The sequence below is a fragment of the Lissotriton helveticus genome, chromosome 2_1, assembly GCF_964261635.1.
Source record: "Lissotriton helveticus chromosome 2_1, aLisHel1.1, whole genome shotgun sequence".
NCBI lineage: Eukaryota > Metazoa > Chordata > Amphibia > Caudata > Salamandridae > Lissotriton > Lissotriton helveticus.
Genome location: NC_136059.1, coordinates 2,128,493,342 through 2,128,505,546, shown reverse-complemented (window position 1 = coordinate 2,128,505,546; position 12,205 = coordinate 2,128,493,342). Strand labels below are relative to the sequence as shown.

At 37.8% G+C, this 12,205-nt stretch overlaps 2 long non-coding RNA genes across 2 annotated transcripts; both read left to right on the top strand.

Annotated features, from left to right (window-relative positions):
• Window positions 1-5,874: 5,874 nt before the first annotated feature.
• Window positions 5,875-6,413, top strand: LOC144820033 (uncharacterized). Its single transcript, XR_013607680.1, has 3 exons — window positions 5,875-5,988; window positions 6,104-6,199; window positions 6,299-6,413. It is a non-coding gene; the product is annotated as an uncharacterized LOC144820033 (long non-coding RNA).
• A 3,108-nt stretch (window positions 6,414-9,521) lies between these two features.
• On the top strand, window positions 9,522-10,954 carry LOC144820032 (uncharacterized). The gene is made up of 5 exons (XR_013607679.1): window positions 9,522-9,582; window positions 9,761-9,892; window positions 10,008-10,103; window positions 10,203-10,324; window positions 10,717-10,954. It is a non-coding gene; the product is annotated as an uncharacterized LOC144820032 (long non-coding RNA).
• Window positions 10,955-12,205: the final 1,251 nt, after the last annotated feature.

Below are 12,205 nucleotides of genomic sequence, written 5' to 3'. Positions count from 1 at the left end.
ACTTATATCAATGATTGTATAACAAGGTAAGTATGTGTTAGTATATATTTGAAAATGTAAGGTGCTCTATGTTTAACTGTATAGACAAGAAAATGGAAGTGTGATTGATTCTTTACAGGACTGACTAGGTGTGTGAGTAACTCCATGGATGAGTGGCAGAGTGTGAGTGTCTGTATAGGTGTATGAGTGCATATGATAGTGTTGTAAAGATGAGTGATTGTATGTATGAACGATTGTATGGGTGAATGAGTGAATGTGTGTGTAGACGTAGGAATCAGTGAGTACATATGTAGTAACTAGTATTGGTGTGTCAATGGTTTCAAAAATTATACTCTGTATTTAACACTGGGTGAAACAGAGGTTATATTAAAATGTGAGGAGATGCATTGTATTGTCACATGAATGATATCATCAGTGATGTGGTCATTGATGTCAAATGAGATGTCATCAGTGGAGTCATCAGTGATGTCATTTGAGATGTCATCAGTGATGTCATCAGTGATGTCACTGACCATGTCATGAATGATGTAATATGTGACATCATCAGCAGTGGATTGCGGGTGCGCGATATATAGTTAGTGCAACTAACTATATATGGAATTTCAATGGTTTTGTGTGAGTAAAATAAGGTTTTTTAAATGCTAATTCCTAACTATATATGGTGTATAACCTATGGTTTTTTCAGTGAATTTTCAAGGTTTTGTAAATGCTAATTCCTAACTATATATGGTTTATAACCTATGGTTTTTTCAGTGAATTTCAATGGTTTTTTAATAGCAAATATCTATAGCTGTAAAATGTATTCTTATTTAAATCCAAAAATATATTTTATATGTTTATTAATAATTTTTTTTAAATATTTTTTTGTTTCGCTCCCGGTCCGCGGACCGGGAAGCTTCCCGTTAGCTCAATTTGATGCCGCGACCCGGTCCGCGAACCGGTAAAAAATCAACATAGTGACGGTATCGCGTTGCTGCGTAATGCGTCTTATGACGTACTGCGTTAGCGCACCCAGAAGTGCCCCGGGGCGCGGACCAAGGCGCGAAACGCAGCTCCCCGGAAGCGATCCGCGGCGCTTCGCGAAAACGCGACGTATCGCGTTGCCGCGTAATGCGTCTTGTGACGTACCGCGTTAGCGCACCCGGAAGTGTCCCGGGGCGCGGACCGGGGCGCGAAGCTTAGCGACCCGGAAGCTAACCGGGGCGCGTTCTGCAGCGTGTAACATGAGCGTGAGAGGTCATGTGACTTGTTAATAAAACTTTTCATTGGTTCATTTCACTTTTGGTTTCATAATGATGTAAGGCTAGGTCAGGTGACCTAAAAATAACACTTTTCATTGGTTGAGAAGTATTGTTTTTCCCAAATGATGAAAACCCCTCCTTCTTTCCTCACTCTGACTTTCATCATTGTGGGAGGAAGACCTATTTTGCTTGTTGGAAAATGGCTTCATTGGTAGCTTCAGCTGGTGGACCCCCACCACCACCTCCACCTCCTCATGGGAAGAGAGGACCACCTCCCCAGGTCATTACCAACACTGAGGAGGAAGATGAAGAAATGGATGAGGAGCTAGAAGAACCACAGTTCTTAGAAGAGGTGCCCCGGGTTTCCAGAAAGAAAGCCAGTTTCATCTGGCAGTTTTATTCGATCCCTCGTGGCCAAAAAAAAGTCAATGCGAGGTATGTCACCTGCCGCATATGCAAAGAACAATTGTCCAGAGGGACGGACAAAAAATATAGCTATGGAAATCACACAATGCACAGGCACATGACAAGGAAGCATCCACTAAATTACAGCCGGGCGGAAATAAGGGATATGCTTGACAATCCAAGACCAACTCCTGTGGCCAGACCAACAATACCGATTTCTCTACCACCAGAAGAGGCACGGGAAACTGTGCCAAATATTCAAGAAAATTTTGGGCACATGATTCACTTTGTATGCACTGTCGTGCATTATTAGCTTGTGGCAACATGAGCATCAATGCACTCAACCTGGCGTATGAACACCATGATTGCCCTAACCGCCCCCAGTAATTTTTTTTTGCTCCTGTTGAGCCCTTTTCAACGCCTGTTTTTTGTTGTTTCCCCCCCCCCAAAAAAAAACAAAAAAAATATAACATCGTTCAAAAAAAAAAAAAATGTTAAAAAAAAAAAAAAAATATATAAAACAACAAAAATATTTAAAAAAAAGTTCTTTTCAGAACTACCTTCCCTTTCAAAAAAAATTGCTAGAATGTTTAGCACTCTGGCAAGCTCTATTTCTTTTGGTTCGCTCCCGGGTTAGCTTCCCGGTACGCGGACCGGGAGCTAACCAAAAAAAAAAAAAAAAAAAAAAAAGTGTAAGTATAAGGAAAGTAAACAGAGAGTGATGTTAAAAGAAAGACAGCTATAGGGAGTAAAGAAGAGATACTGTTTAATAGATCTATTTACCGAAGAAAAGACAGAAGAGGGTATAATTGTGAAAAACAAAATAGATAACGAAGTGAAAGAAAAAAAAAGAGAGTATAACATTAACAAAGAAGAGTTTCTTGGAGAATGTGAGTGAATGTTCAAAATAAGATTAAAACATGAGGAATAACAGAGAGAAAAAATAGAAAACAGAAAACAAAAAATAACAGAAAAAGATTAATTGAAACAGCAAAGAAATGTAAGTAACATAGAGCCATATCATCAACATAGGCAATAAAAGTTTTGCAGCTTTTATTGGCAGAAATGTGTCGCTAAAGCTGCTTTTGTGGCAGAAAACTGCCGCTAAAACCACTTTTGCACCAGTTTTCTGCCAATAAAAAGAGCAATAATTGTATTGGCTGTGTTCATAATATTCCCCTTAGTGTGCTTCAACTACACAGAGAAAGCATTATGAACAAGTAGTGATAGAGTGATCAGTCAAAGACACTAAGAGTAATAGAGACGGAGTGAGTGAACAAGAGTGAGGAACTATGAGAAGAGAGGGACTGAGGAAAAGAGTGGAAGGAGTTGAGTAAGTAGGTAATAGAGAAAGGAATGAGGAAAGTAGCAAAGGCAGGAAACTGAGGGTTAAAGAAATGAAGCTGTGGAACTAATAGTAGGTGAATGTGATAGAAATGTAACGAAAAGAATACAAAACATTTACCTTATAATTGTCGTTAAATTACTCACTTTTTGTTTTTATACTTTCAATCTGTGAAAGAGAGAACAAACATTTGAAAAATATTAAAACATGTATTTAAAAATTAGAAAAGACAAGGGAAAAGATTGAAGGACAAACAGTTTTTGAACAACTTTGACACTTACAGAAGCTTCTGCTTCTCCAGGCCCCCTACACAGTCCTAAAGATATACATTTTAAACTAACAGTATCTTGATGCAGATGAAGTGAGGCCTATCTTAAAACATGGTGCATCTTTTGCATTGCTGTTGTTTCAGAAAAGTGTTGCAAGACACTAAAATTTTAAATAATTGCTTCAGGATGCCAATAAGATGTCTACTATCCAGAGGTTTGTTTGAGGTGAGGCCTACTCAGGGTTGCAGATGAGATTTACACTTGTTGAAGAGTACAGAGGAGATAATACATGTGAAGGTCTACCAATGAAGTGAGTCATGTCCACTGCACTCTTGAACAAAGTCCAAACCTCCTATGTTTCCCTGGACAGACCTAAACTTGATCTGCACAATGTGATTCGTAATGATAGGAAACACAGGTGATGTAAATGAAATACGTGCAATTTATTTTGCTCATTTCACAATCACATCACTTGTGTTTCCTTTGCTTAGGTATCTCATTGTGCAGATGTAGTCCAGCATATGAAAGAATACGCAGAAGTGCAGCACTGCATGCAACAACTTTGACACTTACAGAAGCCTCACCTTCTCCATGCCTCCTACACAGTTCTACATATACATCATAAATGCAAACAGTACAGAATTAATTATACATGTTAAATGGTTTATTTTTGCTGTTCTCAGAATGTATCAAAATTCACTAAAAACAGTGACTTGAAGGTATTCATCATATAACAGCGGGGGAAAAAAAACACAATCAAAATAATTGTGTTTAAAAAACCCATACAACATAAGAAATCAAAATTCAGAACTCCTTAAAGTTAACTTACTTTCCATGACGTCCAAGGATGTCCTATGAACAGCTTACACTCTTTTGTGCTGTTATTACTTTCAGCCCGCCACTTTCTGAAAGAAAATCTCCATCGTTTTTAAAAACACGTTACATGCAATAAATGACTTCTTGCTCTCTACCACAAGTTTCCACAAGGCCAAATCTGGTCAGAGCCATTTATAACTCTTGGATTTCTTGTAAGCCAATCCCGTCATTTGGCATTTCCGCAACTTTCAGAATTAAAATGTTGAAGATCATTTTCACAATCCTGGAATAGTAATATCTTCCCCTTCTTGCTCAGTCATGTTCTACATTTCCTATGACACTGATACTGCTTACTATGAAGCAGACTTACACTACCTCTATGACTACTACAATTATTTAATTCTCTACATCACTTTCAATCACAAAGCAATGTAAAACAGTAGACAGCGTTGCAGACTTACATTCCCTCTACTCTATGTTTTGATTGGCTGCTTCAATTAGCTTATAAAAAGAAATCGTTTTTCTGAACTCATTCAAAGTGCATGTATTTCTCCATGACGTCCAGTGTTATGGTAAAAAGTTATGTCTCTGTACTACACTTATCCTCAAGGCCAAATCGTGTAGGAGCCATTAGAACCTCTTGAAATTCCACAGAGCACATCCCAAGATTATTTCCCTAAAATTTTGGTTTTAAAAACACCAGGTAAGAGTTTTTAAGGTCATACGGCAATTTTTTTTTGAAAATTAAAACAGAATTGTTGCAGAATGACCAGCCATTTCTAGACTTTAAATAAGCTGTGTAATGTCCTGATGTTAGATCTGCCATTAAAACCGGTAAGGTCGTGGCACCGTTAGTAAAACATTATCTGGAACATAAACACAAATCTGATGAGTTTAAGTGGCGCATTTTAGAAAAAATCAGAGTTCCAGATGGCAAAGGTGGCTGTGCCATTCGCAAGAAACGCGAAGTTTACTGGATTTTTGTTTTTAACACTTTCTCTAAGGGATTAAATTCAGAAATCCCTTGGGAAAACGCGATTTTTTAGAGATTATTAATATCACCATTTTGGTCCACCAGTTAGGTTTGTCTTCTTTAATACTGTCATTCAGTCAATTTTTTCTCTTTACAAAATTGACTCTAGAGATCATTAATAATATTATGAATATCACCATTTGGGTCTGATATAAGTATTATTGAGACTACCTTTAGGCCAGGTTTGTTTCTCTTAACACTGTTATTCAGCCATTTGCTCCTTGACAAAACTGAATTCATTCGGTTCTAAATCTATGACACTATGACGCTTAATGTATTATTCAGCCATTTGTTTTATCTATGTGGCGATGACTAGTGTTTTATACATGCAGGGTGCACAAGTGCAACTGTTTTATGTGGCCTTTTGACTGGAGAGCGCATGTCGAGTGTTAAAAGTTCACTCCATATAGTCGGAATTGCCGCTTCCGCATTCATAAATAGACGGACAATGCCCCTTTAAGGTACTTAGCCAGGCAGACACGTGGTCTATGCCGGAAGCTATTTTTACCCTCGTCCGGTGCAGGGAGGGTTAGTCATCACCGCAGTGGACGCTGGACGCCGGACGGTTGAGGAACCTTTTAAATTACCCCCTGTCGGTAAGTCGCGCTTTGCTACTTAGTTTCGCTAGGTGTTAATCTCCATCGACCCCTGGTTAATAAGAGCACGATCTTCACCGGTTATTACGAATTGAAACCGTCCTTTACATGCCGCGTTAACCAGGTCGCGTTATCTATTTCGTCTCTACAGACTCACTCGCTCGATAATATCCTGCTTCGAGGCAAGAGTCACAGTAGAGAATTACGCACCGTGCTGAAGCTATTGAAAAAAGAGCTCGCTGGTTTCTTCAAAGTTTTTGCAACTTTGTTGCTTATTTTATTGGTGAGTGGAGAGTTTATCACATGGCTCTCTTTGTGAGCGAGATCTAAACATTAAGCTCGGGAATCGTTTGGTATGACTTTTGAATGTTTCTATTACATCTCCCCTTCTGGTGCAGATTAAATTATTATTCAAGCTCAACCTGTCACGCTGCATGCTGTTTAAGCAGTCAGATCTTACCAACATAGAAGTGCGAAATAAAGTCCTGATACAGGTGAGATTCTAAGTCTGGCCCTGTTAGTTTAATTTTGGCTAAATAGGAAATCAAGCTTATGCCACTTCTCATTGGTACCCTTCATTTCTTATAAACTAGGTACCCAGACTAATGAGGTATATACCACCACCCAACGTTTGGTAACCCTACATTATGCACTAGAGACCGTGGCCACATCAAATGAAGGCTTGAAGTCAGATATATCGAATTCTTGTGTTTTAGTAAGTTTATTTATATGTATAATGTATAGTTGACATGCATAGGAATCCTCCAAGAGAACTGGATATAGATGCTTGTTTATAATGTGGTGTTAAATTATAATGTATTACTGAATTATCTGTTTATACTGATGGTCTAGGATATTTACAACCTATAATAACTGGACTTATTCTAATTGTTGAATGTATCAATTTTTTCAACAATATATACAGCATTATTGACTGTGTTTTTTCAATTATATTTTCTTGGTTGTATCTTTAGAGTCTATTTGCTAGGGTGTGGAGGACATAAGAATTTCTTGCTTCTTTAATTTAACTGTGAATGCACTAACGTTGTTTTTAAAGATAAAGAAATAGAGTGTGTTATAATTATATATTTTTTTGTTATGTTGCAGAAAATTGTGTGACTCCTGAAGAAGGCGTTGTCTTGAACGCCGAAACGCGCGTCGATAATTATATATGTGCCACGTTTTTGGTTTTGAATGATTAATTATTGTCTTTAATGTAATAATGATAACCCAGATAGTAACAAAACAGTATCATTGCCTTCCACTTTTAGCCCATCCTTAGAGCAAGTGGGCCCCGAAGTTGCCGCCTTTGAGCTGGTGGTGCTCCAGAAACTGGACAGAAGTTTAAAATATGTTCCAAAACCCATCTACAATCTTAATAAAGAAGAATCACTTGCTTTAAAATCGTTGGCTAGTAATAATAGTCTTGTCATTAAAGCTTGTGATAAAGGAGGTGGAATTGTTGTCATTGATTCCGAAGATTACAAGCTGAAAATGAGGTCTATGTTGAATGATGACACTACCTACCATGAAATAGCTTTCAACCCCTCCAACATGATCAACAAAAAAATTCGTTTACTTACAAGTGAAGCCCTTAGTAATGGAGACATCAGCCCTAAAGAGCATGATTTCCTTAATTACAACAAAGGGAAAACAGCTTGTATTTATGGGCTACCTAAGGTTCATAAGAACGTCTCTGATCCCCCCTATAGACCTATAGTGTCTACGATAGGAACACCGACAGAGCCACTTTCTAAATATGTTGACCTTGTTCTAAGACCACATATACCCAAAATCAAATCGTACATAAAAGACACTGGTCATATGATTTCAAAAATTGAACATTTAGATTTCATACATGACAGAGACTTTCTAGTCACCATGGACATTGAGTCCCTATATAGTAATATCCCTCTTAAAGAGGCTATAATGGCAACAGACTGGTTCATCGATAAATACAACATAAGTTGTTCAAAGAAATTTCTCATTGATTGTTTGTATATCGTACTCACTGAGAATATCTTTGAATTTGGAGACTTACTCTATCGGCAAACCCGAGGAGTAAGTATGGGGGCATCAGTTGCACCATCAATTGCCAATATCTACATGGCAGCATTTGAAGATAGATTTGTTGACAATGAGATCGCACCATTTTTTGAGTCCATTTCCCATTGGTCCAGATATATTGACGACATCTTTTTTATCTGGACCAATGGGAAAGATTCACTTTTAGAATTCCTTGAGTGGATCAATTTGGTAGATGTCAACCTTAAATTCACTGCCAAGTATGATAATGATCAGGTGGAATTTCTTGACCTTCTAATAAAGAATGAAAATATTAAGCTAATAGTTGACCTGTTTGTCAAACCCACTGCTCGGAATACATTACTTGACTTTACCAGTTTCCACCCTAGGAGTCAACGCGATAGTATTCCGTTCTCACAATTCCTGCGTGTCCGTAGGAACTGTACTAATCTTCGTGACTTTGACATCCAGGCATCTGAAATGAGGAAAAAGTTTTTAGAGAGAGGCTATCCTCATAGACTAGTAAGAAGTTCTTACAAGCGAGCAAGGTTTTATGATCGTAATGCCTTACTAGAGAATAAAGAAGTGAAGAAGACAGACCAACTGGTCTGTGTGATTAAACACTCTACCCTTAATGACCGTGTCAAACAGATCATCAATAGTAATTGGCACATCTTAAATTGTAATCCCACATCCAAGGACACTCTTGCTAAGCCACTGTTTGCTCACAAGAGGAATAAAAATATTAAAGATCTTATTGTTCACTCTAGGATCAGCAGCAATGCAAACAATGGCAGCCTTGTACAACGGTCCTTGCTAAATAACTTACCGGTTCGTGGAACAGTACCTTGTTCCTCTTGTAAATCCTGCACTAACATCTTAAGAGGTGAAAACTATGTACATAATGGCTTTGCGACTACTGCTTGTGATATGTGGAACTGTAAGACCACTAACGTCATATATTTTATTTTATGCCCTTGTGGACTGGGCTATGTCGGTGAGACCTCAAGATCAGTTCAAGTCCGACTAACGGAACATAGATCTGCCATTAAAACCGGTAAGGTCGTGGCACCGTTAGTAAAACATTATCTGGAACATAAACACAAATCTGATGAGTTTAAGTGGCGCATTTTAGAAAAAATCAGAGTTCCAGATGGCAAAGGTGGCTGTGCCATTCGCAAGAAACGCGAAGTTTACTGGATTTTTGTTTTTAACACTTTCTCTAAGGGATTAAATTCAGAAATCCCTTGGGAAAACGCGATTTTTTAGAGATTATTAATATCACCATTTTGGTCCACCAGTTAGGTTTGTCTTCTTTAATACTGTAATTCAGTCAATTTTTTCTCTTTACAAAATTGACTCTAGAGATCATTAATAATATTATGAATATCACCATTTGGGTCTGATATAAGTATTATTGAGACTAGCTTTAGGCCAGGTTTGTTTCTCTTAACACTGTTATTCAGCCATTTGCTCCTTGACAAAACTGACCTCATTCGGTTCTAAATCTATGACACTATGACGCTTAATGTATTATTCAGCCATTTGTTTTATCTATGTGGCGATGACTAGTGTTTTATACATGCAGGGTGCACAAGTGCAACTGTTTTATGTGGCCTTTTGACTGGAGAGCGCATGTCGAGTGTTAAAAGTTCACTCCATATAGTCGGAATTGCCGCTTCCGCATTCATAAATAGACGGACAATGCCCCTTTAAGGTACTTAGCCAGGCAGACACGTGGTCTATGCCGGAAGCTATTTTTACCCTCGTCCGGTGCAGGGAGGGTTAGTCATCACCGCAGTGGACGCTGGACGCCGGACGGTTGAGGAACCTTTTAAATTACCCCCTGTCGGTAAGTCGCGCTTTGCTACTTAGTTTCGCTAGGTGTTAATCTCCATCGACCCCTGGTTAATAAGAGCACGATCTTCACCGGTTATTACGAATTGAAACCGTCCTTTACATGCCGCGTTAACCAGGTCGCGTTATCTAATCCCCGGTGGCGTCTTTGTTTATATATTTCGTCTCTACAGACTCACTCGCTCGACAATATCCTGCTTCGAGGCAAGAGTCACAGTAGAGAATTACGCACCGTGCTGAAGCTATTGAAAAAAGAGCTCGCTGGTTTCTTCAAAGTTTTTGCAACTTTGTTGCTTATTTTATTGGTGAGTGGAGAGTTTATCACATGGCTCTCTTTGTGAGCGAGATCTAAACATTAAGCTCGGGAATCGTTTGGTATGACTTTTGAATGTTTCTATTACATCTCCCCTTCTGGTGCAGATTAAATTATTATTCAAGCTCAACCTGTCACGCTGCATGCTGTTTAAGCAGTCAGATCTTACCAACATAGAAGTGCGAAATAAAGTCCTGATACAGGTGAGATTCTAAGTCTGGCCCTGTTAGTTTAATTTTGGCTAAATAGGAAATCAAGCTTATGCCACTTCTCATTGGTACCCTTCATTTCTTATAAACTAGGTACCCAGACTAATGAGGTATATACCACCACCCAACGTTTGGTAACCCTACATTATGCACTAGAGACCGTGGCCACATCAAATGAAGGCTTGAAGTCAGATATATCGAATTCTTGTGTTTTAGTAAGTTTATTTATATGTATAATGTATAGTTGACATGCATAGGAATCCTCCAAGAGAACTGGATATAGATGCTTGTTTATAATGTGGTGTTAAATTATAATGTATTACTGAATTATCTGTTTATACTGATGGTCTAGGATATTTACAACCTATAATAACTGGACTTATTCTAATTGTTGAATGTATCAATTTTTTCAACAATATATACAGCATTATTGACTGTGTTTTTTCAATTATATTTTCTTGGTTGTATCTTTAGAGTCTATTTGCTAGGGTGTGGAGGACATAAGAATTTCTTGCTTCTTTAATTTAACTGTGAATGCACTAACGTTGTTTTTAAAGATAAAGAAATAGAGTGTGTTATAATTATATATTTTTTTGTTATGTTGCAGAAAATTGTGTGGCTCCTGAAGAAGGCGTTGTCTTGAACGCCGAAACGCGCGTCAATAATTATATATGTGCCACGTTTTTGGTTTTGAATGATTAATTATTGTCTTTAATGTTTGGTGATTTCATTATCACTTTTTATATTCCCAGTTTTATGTTATTGTGATTCATTAATTGTATTTTTAATTATATGTATGAGATATTGTTTTATGAATAAATAACGCATTTATGTATGTGCATTCACTTAGTTGTCCGTCCCTCCTTGCATTAGCCCCTCCTTTTGTGATTATTTGCACTAGTACTGTTTTGTGATTGCCTAGGAATTTCTTCACACATTTGCTCATTCCCTGTCCTAGGAATCGTATTTCTATTCAGGGGGCCCTTGTTTTTCGCATATGTTATTGAAGGGCCGTCATGATATATAATTGCTGCAGTTACAAAAGTCCTTCCTGATATTGACAACTGCGAAGCTACAAAATTTTTAATTAAAGTTGTCAATTTTGTTCCATCAGGCCTACATCGTTGGAACATTAAAATGACATACTGGCCATATGTTCGTATAAATAATGTTGACATCATTTCAGATTTACATTGGCTACACTCCATGTTGTGATCAGCTGCTTTTACTAGCTTATTAAAGGAGACTGATTTACTGTCTGGCAAAGTTAAATATATAAATCTTTCTGAGTCTACACTAGTAGTACTTGATACCATACAGTTCTCGCAGTCATGCTGCCATTGATAAGAAAGCCCAAACAGCTGATCTACATCTACACCTTCAGCATGCAATACATCAAGCATATACATTAAAAACTCCTGACAATCTTGCTGAATATTTTGAGAGAATTGTGTTTGGCCTGAACATCTGTCTAACAGATTTCGAATTTCAGACACACTTTCTATGTTTCTTCTATCAGTGCTACATTTCTCTAACACAGAATTTAACAAACTGCAAAATCTTTGATCAGAATTGACCACAATCTCTTCTTTTACATTTTCTAGAGAAAACAAAACATTAACCACTACATTAGCATAGCAGTTGACACCAGAACTGTTTTCAAATTGAAAACCAACAACATCTTCAACAGAATCCTTTTTGTTTCTGCTTGTAATTTTAGGTTCATCGACTTTTCGTCTTTTTGCTACAACCTCCCCAGTATTGGTCACATTTGTTCGTTTCCGGCCTACCACACGTTTCTCAAACAAAGGATACTGAGGCAAATGTGACGCATACTCTCTTCTTAACCTATTGTATTCCTTAACACAATCTAGATCCGCACAAATGTTTGTGACATCACACTCAATCAAGTACAATCCCGATAAAGTTCTAACTCGTGACAATGCCACGTATGCCATACCCTCCTTGAACACAGAACTGCCAATATTCACCAATGCACAGTCTACACTTAAACCTTGCGATTTATGGATTGTCACCGCATATGCCAAGCAAACAGGAAACTGCTTACGGCGAACATATAAGTCTTTTACAAGCAA